The following is a 14,554-nucleotide window of genomic DNA, read 5'->3' as shown; positions in this document are numbered from 1 at the left end:
TTATCAATAATATTGAATGACAATAACAATATCCTATTACCACAATCAGAACTCGGACTATCTCGGATCATACTGATATATAATATAATATTATATAAGATAATCTATGGGAAATGAGAATAAATCTGTACTGTATGGTGTAAAGATAAAAAAAGTTCGATCCTTTGTATATTTAGAAACAGTGATAACAGTTGTACAAACATTATAAAAAAAAATGCTTTGAAAACTTCGTCCGGACGCCGGAAACGTATGCCGATGATCTTGTCGCAGACAATCGATCCAATTGTTTCGACACAACTACAATACATATAACTATACAGTATACAGTACACAGTATAGCTGGCGAGTACAGACATCGGTCTCGGACTTCGACCCCATCGCTACGACGCATTTAACTAAACCAATCTGTGTAATTCTACGTTCACAAGAGGCGTTCCATGTGATGAATGAATCAATACGATGCGAGCCGACATGGGACTTTTAAATGCAACGCGGAATGTAAACATACATATATTATTATAACATGACTCAGTTTTTATACAGTTACAATGTTTTTTGTGTTTCAAATATGTTTTATTACAGACATATAACATGTATGTGAGTGTATTGTATGGATTTAAGGACGCGTAATTTGAATTCGTTTTATTAGGCCGTTAAGTCTGAAAGCGGAGGGTACACGGGTCGGTGTTCTCGGAAAGGAAAACAGATCAACAGGGCGCGGTGTCTGTAAGCTTTATTTATATTTTCATTGAGTCGCCGTCTTCTCCCCTCTGCCGCGCCTCATGCAACATGACACTCCCGACGGCTGAACTATACTATTTCTCTCTGATTTATCAACACACACTATTTGTTTCAATGATAAACGTCATTATTTATAATGATAAATACCATTTTACATACCACTTACGAGGCTTACACTACATATCTTATCAGTAACACAGAAAAACTGCGGACTACGCTAAGATAAATAAAACAACGCAGAATAATGATACCTATTTACAAACATAACCACGTTCACGACAATAAAGATTTACAATACGAGCAAAGAGAAAAAATAAAATAAAATTACGTTATAAATTATATAAAAAAATGTCAAATCATCGTTATTAGACAAAACAAATTAAGATAATTACTGTACCGTTAGATTAAATATTCTATAGACGTCTGTCTGTTAATGGGTCGCATATTAAAACCGTAGCTTATAACTTAAGTGCATCGGACAGTGAGGGTCGGTAGTTGGTAGTAGGTAGTGTATTCAGTACAGTCACACTATTGTTAGATCCTTCCAACGACGTGTCAGTGGTATCATGTTGCGGCTAAATGCGGATCCGAAGCAAAATGCCGCGGAAATAAACGCAAACAAACAACGCAACGTACGTAGTAAACATTTACGACACGTGCATATTTAATATAATAAAAGTCGTAAAGTTATTTCGTATAAAATGAAATTATCAGAACAAATTATAATACGTATACATTCGAAGAAAATAAACTAAAACAGTAAACCTTTTATGTAAATATGATAGACGTCTATCTTAAATAAAATATAATTATATCAACTATTCAACATAGTATTGAAGGAAGATTAGGTTGTGAATCTTATATAACACATAGATAATATATATATGTTTGTATTCTATGAAATAAAAATAAAAAAATACGTGTTTACGCAATTTGAATGAATTGGAACTAAGTTTTTCAGATGCTATGCATTTTTTTCATTAGTTTATATCTCCATGATCCCGAAGATTCGGTTCCTATACAGTTTACAGCAACCGTGATCACGGTCAGACGAGATGAAAGTGTATTTGTGAAAGTTTGTGAAATAATAAAATAAGCTTAGTATCCGAAAAACTTAATTTTATTTGAGTTATACATATGTTTTGGTGATTTTTTTTTAAATATTATAATCGTAAAAGAGCAAGGACGCATGAAAACTGTAACTATTTTTGATCGATATGTAAATAATAACAACTGTATATAAAAATAAAAATGAAATATTTTTGTCTCTATAGTTTTATTATCATCAATTATTCTGTAATTATGTTGCAATATGAGTTATTAATAATTTAAAAACGAAATATGTGATATGTCATACTTTTAAAACAATAACAAGTTTTATATATTTTTTATTAAAAGTAATAATGATGATAGTTGGAAATAACTATAATAATACTACGACATATAAGAAATATAAAGTTCATATGATTACAAAAAAAAATATCATAAGGAGACGTAACATTCGACCGTATTAAATTAAGAAAAAAACAGTGGAATGAGTTATAAAATAAATGTTTGGAAAGACTTAAGATGTGCCGAGATTTATTTGAAACTGTAATTTATAAGATAGTATAATCCTCTTATAGTAAAATATCTAGTAGGTTATAAAACATACGTTACTGTATTTCTCTGTTGATACTTGATGAGCTCGTCATACCTTGGAAGGTGTCTAACAAACGGAAGTTATATAAAGTTATTTATGTAACAATATACTAAGAAATTATCACAAACAAATAACGAGAACAACATCAAAATAAAATATATATTTAGAACTGTATTTATCCAAAGATGGAAAACAAACTGTCCGAGTGAAAGGTTAATATTGTATTCTTAGCAATAACTCTCAATACGATAATTATAAATATTATTTTAAGTTATTTTTTTATTTATTAAAATAATACTAAAACATACAATCCCAAAATTATATTCAGTTTTTGACAGTTGAATTAGAAATACAATATAAATTGAGAATTCACGTCCGTCTAGAAGAATATAATTTGCCCTTTACTGCATACATCACGAGATAGAAGAGGGTATATTAAAGCTGTTCTGTACACAGACAGCCCCATACAGACATATAAAATTTCACATTAATTATAGGGTGAATACAGTCTGCAATGCATTCGTTGTACGCCGTCTAGACATTCAAACACGTATACCAAATTTACACATCGTTTATCGCAAACGTACCTTTCACTGGCCGCGAGGGGTGGCTAGCGTGCCATCGTATACACTATGCAATAAACATAAGAATGTCTTTTTATATTTATAATTGGAAATAGTTAACACGAATTAAACTATCGTGTTGTGCATAACAGATTTATAATTAAAATTAATTAATAAATTGTTTATTAGATTGTTTATGAAGTTTGTTTATGAAGTTTTAATGTTATTAATGCTTTTATTGATAAAATCGTTTAATGTTATAAACAAATTATTAGAGGAATCACTATTACAAACAAATCGATGTCGATGAAACAGTTTATCGATATCGTGATATCAGCTGACGGACTTTGTATCTAGTGTGGTGCCGACTAATTAGGGTAATGTATAACCTTATACGATAAAACGTATGAATCACGTGCCGCGTAGGCGATGTCACGTCAGTGACCAAATCTGTACCTCGAGTCTTGCCATTAACTCATTTTTATCTCACTATAAATAAAGCCATCGACGTCAGACTGACTGACGTAAAATACATTGAAACACCGTAAAAATCACCGACGTCTTTTATTTCATGATTTATATATATATAATGATTACCACATAACAGTCGCCTACAAGTACAGGAACGTAATCTGACAAATATTTATAACATACAACACATCAACTAGAATACAAATATAGCTCAGCTGTAATAATATCTTTGTTAATATTTTCAAAATGGCATCGGTATCAAAACAATCTCTGGACTATTAGAGCATCATTGAATCATCCATAGGCTTTATAACGATGAACTCATTTAAGTATAGTTTCATTCAGCGTGTTATAAACAATGTTACATCATGTGAGCGACGCGAGTCATCTGTTGAGGTGAGTAGGTTCTGGTATGTAACATAATAATGGACTCTGTTAAATATAGAATGCATGTATAGTTCGTGCGCTCGTGATCGCTGGCCGGCGCCGCGCCAAACCGGGACGCTGCAGCGACGGCGTCGAGGACACGTCATCCATCCGACCATCCAGCCATCCATCCATCCATCCATCCGTCACATCGCTCATCATCCGCTATGAATAGCACACCGCTCGCCAACCTAACGTTACATTCCAAGAATACCAACTTCTATAAACTATTTTGACACCAAATAAATGTTGTTATGACCTTTATAAACATAACCTTCTTTGATCTCACATTGAATTTATATTATTATTCTGAATAATGCAATAAAGACAACTGAACAAATTGTAAAAGGGGAGATTGTTATGACGTCAGAGAGTAGTCCATACTAAAGGTGGGACGTTGTGACGTCATTATGAGCCATAACGTTAACGATGCTAAGAATATAAAACGAATATACGTAAATAGTCTCTAAATATCCCTATTATATTTTTTGATGTTCTTAAGAATACTAAAACAGAGTTGCAGTGAAGTGCCCGATAACCTTTTATCGCAAGGCCATGTTTGTAAACAACGCGATGACTTTCATTTAATGATGAATGTGTAAAGGTCATGTGTAATAAAACATTAACATCTATTAATATTACATAACGTATATATATGAATGAACATTTTTCACATATATATCATGATTGCCAAACAGTCAGCCAAGGAATGGGACTAATCGCCGACGACTTAGAAATAGACAGCACATATGCGTAAAGTGCACGATTATGTAACTGGCAGCTATTTACGTCCAGTAACCATATGACTCAAGGCCGCTATTGACAGTTATAAATAATAACTCTCACATATAACACCAATGCTAACCGACTATGTTATTGTCTACAGCCACTGACGTGCAAATGTGCCCCGTCACCTACATTAGACACATCTAACAATCTCAATGGAAATCTACCGAGGAACATTCGTGAGAGGTGCGTCACAAGGGTTACAAGGAGCGCGTGTTGTTTTCAGCTTAGCGGAGTGACAAACAAGGGGCATCGAACGAGAATATTCCGTTGGACTCTGACGGCTCGGTATCTATGTATTACACTGCACCGGATATAACACGATGCCATCTTTATTGTCAAACAAAACATATTTACGGAACCACGAATGAATGACAAGGCCAGGAGAACAATGGTAAACAATTGTTTGCTTGTTTTTTGCGTGCAACCGCATTCGTGACGAAAAAAAAAAAAAACTATTTATTTAATTTACAAATGGATGTTGCCAGCGACTTCGCCAGTGTTTCAGACAAAAAATATATATAATTAACGTTTTTGGTTTCTATTTGAATGACTGCAAGCTGTAGACATTACTGCTTCAAGTTATAAGAACGTTTGATTTTATTAAAGGATATTTTAATGGTGGATATTGTTATTGTAGTACTCACTAGTCACTCTATTATCACTTTTACATTTCGTTTTGATTATAGATAACAAATTATTTTCCTAGTAAGAGATAAGATAAACCAAAAAAAATTGTTCCATCCCACTGACACATTTGTCAAATACTTACCTACATTATCAAAAAAACAAATATATTAGAGGTCTGTTTTAAAACAGACTGCGATATATATATATATACTATTCATGTATGAACATAAAAGTAAATAAAATACAACTATAATAATAACCTCAATGTTGTTTTGGTATGCGTTTAGTCCTCAATGAAAAGGCATGTACTGGGACATAGTTCATGCAATATGAACTTGACACAAATTAAAATGACACAACATAATGATCTGTGTCATTACGAATTATTTCTGTACTTATAATACATAATAGTCGCAAATGACATAGTATATTTTGTAAGAAATTAATTATTAATTATAATCTATGTTTAACAATAATAGGTTATTTTAAAATCTCGGCGTGTCACAATGTTCAGTCACCGGAGTTTGTCGTCCGAAGGTTACCTTCGGTATATTTCCTGTAGTGTCGTTGTACTGGGACTGGGGAATACCCCAGGATTTATGGAAGGCACTCTTAAACTCTGTGTTTTGGTATTATTAAATTAGAATATTAAAGAAAGTTGTCTATAAAGATCAACAGTTACTTTATGATTTGCAAAAGGTAATTTTTTTCGAGTTTTTACGAGGATTTTTTGGGATGTTTGACACTTCCCGTAGGATTTGTTAGAAGAAGTTTTAAGATAAGAAGGATAAGTAGGTAAATATATATTTAAATACTGTTGTTTTGTACAAAGGTCGTTTTAAATGACTCATAACAAAGATTTGGATATTCTTATAATTTCAAATATCCCACCTGATCGTAAATCGTTATTGTCAATATGAACACCTGTAGATGCAGCTCCAGGTGTGTAACAGCAATTATTGTTTCCACACCTGGAGCTGATTGAGGCTTAAAGAAGCAAGCGGAAGAATGATGGAATTGGATATCATTTAAATTATTGACTTCCGGCTCTTACTAATGGAGGGCATCCGTTACAATAAATTCATCTTTAAATTTGATCTCGACGGAAATCTTTTTTTTTTATTTTAGAAAACTGTCATTTTGACAATTTCTTCAATAGAAGTCTAAAAAGTTGTAAGTTAAGAAAAAACCGACCTAGCGTTCATACTTAAATAACTTTATGCTCTCTACAATCGCTTTAAATATATTGATTTTTACATTAAAATAAAAATATGATGCATATTATTTATACTTAATAATATATATTGCCAAATAAATAAATTTTTAAACACTTATAAGTATTATTTATTTTAAAATTACGACCATATTTTAATTAGATCTGTGTTTTTTAAAAACATTTTCATTACTCAAAAAATAAAGTAAGGATTTTTTTATATAAGTACAAGCTAAAATATAAATATACTAAAAGCATTAATTAAAGACTCCGATTATTTCCTGAAACCATCACAAGAAGCGAAACTATACTAACAAATTAAAACCTACAATAAAAAAAATTTTTTTCAAGACTAATTACTCCAAAATCAGGTCCTCAGTTTCCGAGATGATGACCGACAAAAACATATATACATTCGTAATTTCTTTTAAGAAATATTTTAATATAAATAAACATTATCATAAATATCAAAAGTTAAATTAATTAAAATATTATGGTAATATTATTACTTACACATTGACGGCGTATGATAAGTTACCAAATTTATTTAAACACGTATATTTAATTTTTAATATTTACTAGTATTTTAAGATATTAATATTATTTAATTCTAAGACATTAACTAAATTTCTAATTAATTAATTCTATTTAACATTTAACTAGTATTAAACTTATTTATTTTGTATGACATTATTGCCTTATGTAGTAGTTTATCCGCTAGCACCTGTTCCTTATAGTATGCCTCTAGGACTTTTAAACGAGATCCGTTGCAACCTGAAGTGTGTAGTCTCACTTCATACGGAGCTTCGACAGTTTATCATTGATAAAACCTTTCAGATGACAGTATTAACGTAGGTTATAGATTTAAAAAAACAGGAAACGCTTCGTAAGCAGTATGACGATTCAAACTTGTGCTAATCACTCAAGTCAATTTATAAACCTTTGCAAAAAACTTCAACTTGTCTGTCTTCAGTTTGCATTGGAAACTCTTGATAAGAGTAAATAAGTTATTAAAACAAAGAATTAATTACTATTAACGCTGATTTTAATTTGACATAACTAACTTTATTCACAGTGCCGTACTGAAAGTAATTTTTATAGTCAACATAAGGGCATTATATTGAACTTTAATTCGAGTGCTTCATTAAAAATACCCCATTTTTGCTTATACCCTGATAAAATTTAATAAATTATTTTGTTTTGAAACAATTAAAATATATTCATAATATATAAGATACTTATGGTACATATATATATATATATATATATAAATTTTTGTATGCCAGACAATCATTAAACCGTGTACTTTGTAATAAGGACACTAGTATTCTCCTATTTGCACTAAAACATTGTTTATATCGAAGAAAACAAAAGGTTATCTTTATTTACCGCTGTATTATTATATTTAAGTTTTATTATATAATATTGTCTATGACGTCATCACCAAATCAAATATTGGCAACTGACGGCCCCGCCATTGTTCATTACATTATAGTATACATTAACGAATACAAATTTAAATGTTCACGTGTTTTTTTAACACCCTACATAAATATGAATTTCGTAGGAAAACTTTTTATGACTAGCTTTTATCCGCAACTTCGTTTGAGTGAATTTAGGATTTAGATTTAAAGAGAAATTAATAGTGTGTTAATCAAAATAATTGAACCAATCTGCAGCGACATCTATAAACTGTCACTTGAACTGTTACGCGGTGATCTCGTGGGAACTATCCAGATATCCGTTATGTATTACAGCCTGTACCTCATTCTGATGTCTAAACCTCATTACCATAAAGTTTCGTTAAAATCTATTTAGTAGTTTATGCGCTAAACAGCAACAAACAAACATACAACATAACCGATTCACATCTATAATTATTTCAGTAGGATTCTATCAAAAAGTTTTATGTCCCAAATATATCTGGGTCGAAAAAACAAAATTATACAATGTATGTGTACATCAAATATATATCGGATTTAGAATCACTTCATTGTTTGTTAAAAGAGTGACGTCATAACTGACGTCACAAATGCCTATGTTCTTGATTATCATATGTATGTGTGTATATATATATATATATATATATATATATATATATATATGCTATAACTGTAGTTTTTTTTAATAGTTTTAACTGTAGTTTTTTTTAAAAGTTTCTTGTAACTATGTACGTTTACTATTAAACCAAACATTTTAATTTTGAACAATTTCAGAACATTATCTATATATTTCATTAAATTTATCATCATTTTCAAATATTATATAAGTAAAAAAAAAAACAACTAATTAGTTTACATATTCAATAGCAATATTAGATTATAACAATTCATTGTTTATTACCACGTAAGGCCGACGTACTACGGCGCCGAAAGACGTAGTTAGGTTCAGTGACCTAGACCTTGAAGGCGCCGACACAGGCACATTAATTACGCGAATCAGCAGTTTGTCATTATCTAAGGCATAGGTTTTATAAACCGTATTTAACGAGCGAAACCCTGCTCGTTATTTATGTATAATATTATGAAATAAATATTTAATATTACGCAATATAAATATAACGAGGAAGTAAATGCTTTAGATGTATGAAGACACATTCATTCCTTACCATTATAATTATTTTAATTTCTTTTTAATGTGAGCGAAATATGTTAAAAGATCGTACGCATATACGCACGTGATGGTCTCATGGTATTCCGATATAAAATATGTTATATTGAGATAAAAACAGATAATGAATTCAACACGTAATACAGATTATGTATTTTTTTTATTATAATGTATTAAAAAAAAAAACATTAATAGCACATTATAATTCAGACGTCAATGACTGCATGTGTTATTCTACTGACTTAATAAAAAAATGTCACTGAAATAGATTAAACGGATTTTTTTTATATAATTCATACACATCAGCACTTTTTCAGCGACCTTTTTGGTTAACACATTTTTTTATCATTTCACAATATAAATAAAAAAAAAACATTTATTGATAATTTAAAACAAAGTTATTTATAGATACAGATGTCCTTTGTAATATATATTAACATAAATTACCCATTCTTAAATTTTATGAAGTTAAAAAACAGACATCACGTTAAAAAAATATCAAACTATAGTTTATTATTGAACTGAATTTTAATGAAATCAAAAACTAACATCTAGTTGAACGACAATTTGTCTACAAAATTTAATGTTTGTGATAAGAATGTGTAACAAATAGATATTTTATTTAGTGTTTATTCTAATAAATGAACTTGCATAAAGAATTGGAATAATTTGAATAATAGTAATAATGTGAATAAAATCTATACCTGTTTAAGTACAGTTAGTCACATCTGTATTACAAAATGACTAGATTTTACAAACGTTATAGAATGTAGTGAAGATTATCATTGTATTGTAGGTCAATACTGTTGAAGGCTGGCCAGGCGGATCAGACAATGGCCGTGGGAAACGCTAGCTGCCAGTTAAGTTCCCACGCGAGATGTCTCTGTGGAGTCAGCATCCAATCAAATAGATCTATACAATAAAGCCAACAAACCAACGTAATTTGAGCTCGTTTATAATACCATCACCACATAATATCAATGAACGAGTTATAACTTATGTTTTCCTTATATATGTCGTTTCATATTTTTATTCTTCCGCAACCTTGAAAAAAATAACTATAAAATACTACATATATATAGAAGCTTATATAATACTACATACTATGTCAGTCAAAGCCATCGGCACAGATGATAAGATAATACGACATACTACACGGTTGTAAATAACAATGAAATATTTCTATAAACTGTTAACTTGAACATCGTCATTAAAAGTGCATTGAATCCGTCTACCGGTATACAACAGTTGTTCGGCATTAGTGCGGAACATACACACATACATACATTACGAATGGGTTCAGTCGACAGCAGATAGCACAGCGACCGGTCCGCTCCAATGGGCACCACTAACAAGCTCATTAACATCAAATAATTAAATACAGACTACTGTTAAATAATATACAAACGATTCGAGCCCACGTCTCCAGTCTTACCCCGGTTAAAGTTTTAATAGATGTATAGTTAGATGAAGTGATTCAAGTACCGTGATAAAAGGGTCGTAGCCCGTCTAGACTAAAATGTGCCAAGTCTAGACGGCTCACTTATTTAAGAGTAAATATACTTTGGTATCTTAAGCTCGGTGTTTTGCTCGGATTACTTATTATTGATTTGTTTTATAATTACCGTGAATCAAAAAACAAACTCTCTTACCCTCGACACTTACAGAGTCAATTAAAATTTTTCATATGAACTTAATATAAAAAATGATTTACTGTTATTTATTTAAACGTTACAAACACGTATCAATAAAAACTTGATATTTTTTGAAAATTTCGTTGAGTGTGTATGAGTTTATTTATTTATTTATATAGTTTATACCACACAACACTAACAGTGACAAATTATCATAACGCACACGTGCGGGGTCGACTTTTAAACTTACACAAAGTAAACATTAAAAGAAATGATAGCGGATAAAGAATGACACATTCGAGATGAAAAATTGATGAATGAATATCATATTACATATATCTTTATTACGGAATAAACAGACGACTTCACTGATTGAAGTTTTGTTACTATATAAAATACCCGAGAAAAATATAACCACAAGTTTATGAGAAAAATTTACACGTAAATGAAATCAAACAAAAACATTTAATTTCAGATTTGACTAAATAATGTCTAATATATTAGCTGAATTAAATACATGATGAATATTCGTAAAATAAAAATTTGGATATCAACCCCTCCGTACTTTTGTCTCCCGCATGAAAACATCTTAATGTAAAAAAATAATATACAAAATCATCGGAGCATAGTTTTAATTTTTTCAGTCATAGTTACTTATCACATAGATATATAAAAAAGAAACGATAAAGTTATAATACAGTATAAAAAAGGAATATCAAATAAGATTTTGAGGTGTTAATGAAAAAAAAAAAAAACAAAAAAAAAACCCGCCAAACGCATACAAGGAAACAAATAATCAAGAATAACATAGCAATAAATATCTATTTATAAATAAAACCACAATCACAAGGAAATACCGTGAAATTACGATAAAAACCACACATTCGTGATGTCAAAAAACCCATCGACGATATGGTTACAATTAGTTAAATTTAATAGCTCAGAACATTACATCTATATGAAGGTAATTATTTTGTTATCGTATATTTAATATGTAATAAAAATTATTAATTAGTGAAGAACATATAATAAATTGAATATAAAAATAACCGTATATACTGAAAGAATACCTCGAAACGAAAATAAATTAATGATTATCTGCATATTTTTTTTTAATATTATAGTGCTGGGATTCATATATAAGTATAAATAAATTTACAACTGGTGTAAATTGGATACCCTGGATAAGTTTTGTATGTTAAAGAAAAACAAGACGTTTATAATTTTTTAAATGGATTATTTAATACATCTACCTCATATTAAAAATGCATTACAGGCGCCTCTGCTTCGAGTTTTCCTGTGTCTTGTTTACAAACAGCGTACAATGCCGCGAGTCTATAAATAGTTTTCAATGTAAATAATCATTCACATGTTATTAATCAGCTGTTTGTAAGAGAAAATAAACGAATGTAAGTAACTTCGTTCACAATAACTATATTTTAATTCGTGGATTTTTATAACTTTCATATTGCATAATTAATTAATCATAAATAAATGTATTTAAAAATAATATGGTAATAAAAAGACTATTCATATTTTTAATGTATTTACAATTATATTATACAAATATAATTATACATTATTTTATTTGAATATCAAAGAAATATGAAACCATTACAGACAATTTTCTTGTTTGGACAGCGCTGTATAGTTTTTTTTTAAACATTTGAACAAATATAAACGTTCAAAAAGAACACGTTTTTCATTTAAAGACGTCATATAAACTATTGTTACGTTGCAAAACCACTAAGTAAATATACTATCCAAAATAAATTTCATAATAATATGTATTATAATATTATTATTTGAATTAAACATCGAGGTCAAACCGACGCTACTAATATTTCTTAACAATTTTAGTAATGTCTGTAATCATAGTAAGACCGTTTCATACACCCGGTGCGGGGAAGAACTGAAGATTTTGATATCTGATAGTGATAAAAAAGTAGTACTAAAAATATTGATTTATAATTTTAAATGTTGCAAATTAATAATGCTTGCTATACATTCTGTAGCTCAGGCGCCACGATAAAAAAAAGGATGACAAAGAAGAAACATATGGCTCGAAAACAAATGAATCATTAAATTCCAAACGTAAATACACGCGTCAAAATTTAGAACATTTGAATTTGGAATTCCTAACTAAGCTTCTGATTATTTGAGATTAAAGAGGCCGGTTTGACTAAAATATTTTTCTTATATAAGGTTTCAATATTATATATCAGTATCCATTTATATAAAAACATATATGTATGTTTTATGCGATTTTATAAAATTTTGGGATTTCATAGATATAATTTTCTACCCATGAGAGAATTATTTTAAGACACTTTTATATAAAACTAATTTGAAAATAACAGAGTTAACTGGCTGAATAAAAAAATCTCGTTGCAGGTGACAGTTCCGATGTCAGATAAGGACGACAGCTGCACTCGCGCATGCATCGAACAGACTTTGTTTACTAAGGAAGCGACCACGAAATTTATTTTAAGACAAGAAATAACTGTTTTTTATAGTGACGCTTATTTTCCTCATGTTTTGCCGTTTATTCACAGGCTGTTTACATGCTACGCTGGTAGATTTCTCAATTTGAAAGTTTAATTATTCTATATTTGAATATGTCGAAATCGATACAATATATTGATATTTGGCACGTCATATCAGAAGTAGATAAAAGAGTACTTTCCATTCCACAACCAAAACAGTATTGACAGTATTGGTAGTGAATTAAAAAAATGCTTACATTTGAAAGATGTAAGTAAATTATGTCTGATGTGGCATTAGTTTTGCATTAATTACAAATATCAATAAAATTATTGTGATTCTTTCTCTTATTTAAAAGCTGAGATAAACGTAACAGTCGAATTAGGAACCCTTTTTCATTAAGTCGGTTAAAAAGGACTGCGTTTATCGGCACTTGTTTACTGTAAGAAACGAGGACATCTTTTATTCTTTTCAAACAGATCGAATGAAGTTGGAAAAACAAGTTGAGTCATCGGTGGAGGGTCGATGTACTGGCTCCAATTCAGTACCAGCATAAATAAATCATATCTTAAGGCTTTGCTAAGGAAACGTCACTAACAAATTATTTCTTAGGTAAATAAATATTCATGACTTTTTGCGCAATCCATTCTAAGAACAGTGAAGGTGCAGGCCGGAGAGCGAATTGACATCAGAGCTGTGGTAGGTACTCAGAAATATCACACTATTTGAATTAACGTATTTGCTTCCAACGATTCAAAGAAACACCTACATCAACTGTTAATTTTTCAAAGGAAACGCATTACATGTTTATTTATAAACCAATAAGGATAAGATATTCAAATATATCTTTTTCCATATAAAATATTACTAATATGTAGAATACATTTAAAATTGAAAGTTAGAACATCATTATTTTTAATTCCTCTTTGATTTATTACTTTAACCCATACGAGTATATAATCCAAGTGCATGTTTATGATTTCGAAATAGCATTATCAAGTGCTTATTGTTATTAACATGATACCAACAAATAAACAAACTTCTTCAAAATTATTAATTTGTCTTTCTGTTTTTAAGTCATATTAAATTTCAGAACGGATTTTAATGGGACTGTTATAGAATCACAGAAAAATCTAAGGGCTCTTGTGGCTGAATATTCAACTATGACCTTTTAAGGTGATTATTAAAAAAATTAAGAGATTCTTTATAATCTAAAAATAAAAAAGGAGTTATTATTATTGAAATCGATAAAGAGAAAACAACATAATTTTACAGATAAAATAAAAACTTTGTTCTTGATTTTGTTAATGTAAATGTTTATGTAACGAAACTTTAGTAATGTAGGTTTAGGATA

At 29.8% G+C, this 14,554-nt stretch overlaps 1 protein-coding gene and 1 long non-coding RNA gene across 2 annotated transcripts in view; one reads left to right on the top strand and one right to left on the bottom strand.

The window, feature by feature from the left end:
* The window catches only part of LOC116772250 (3-phosphoinositide-dependent protein kinase 1), a 47,441-nt gene that overhangs the window by 19,601 nt on the left and 13,286 nt on the right, over positions 1-14,554 (bottom strand). The window lies entirely within an intron of this gene.
* LOC133319127 (uncharacterized) lies at positions 3,519-5,253 on the top strand. Its single transcript, XR_009752824.1, has 2 exons — positions 3,519-3,813; positions 4,730-5,253. It is a non-coding gene; the product is annotated as an uncharacterized LOC133319127 (long non-coding RNA).

The sequence above is a fragment of the Danaus plexippus genome, chromosome 12 (genome assembly GCF_018135715.1).
Source record: "Danaus plexippus chromosome 12, MEX_DaPlex, whole genome shotgun sequence".
Lineage (NCBI taxonomy): Eukaryota > Metazoa > Arthropoda > Insecta > Lepidoptera > Nymphalidae > Danaus > Danaus plexippus.
Note: the sequence above shows the minus strand (reverse complement) of the source record. Positions and strands in the feature narration are given on the sequence as shown.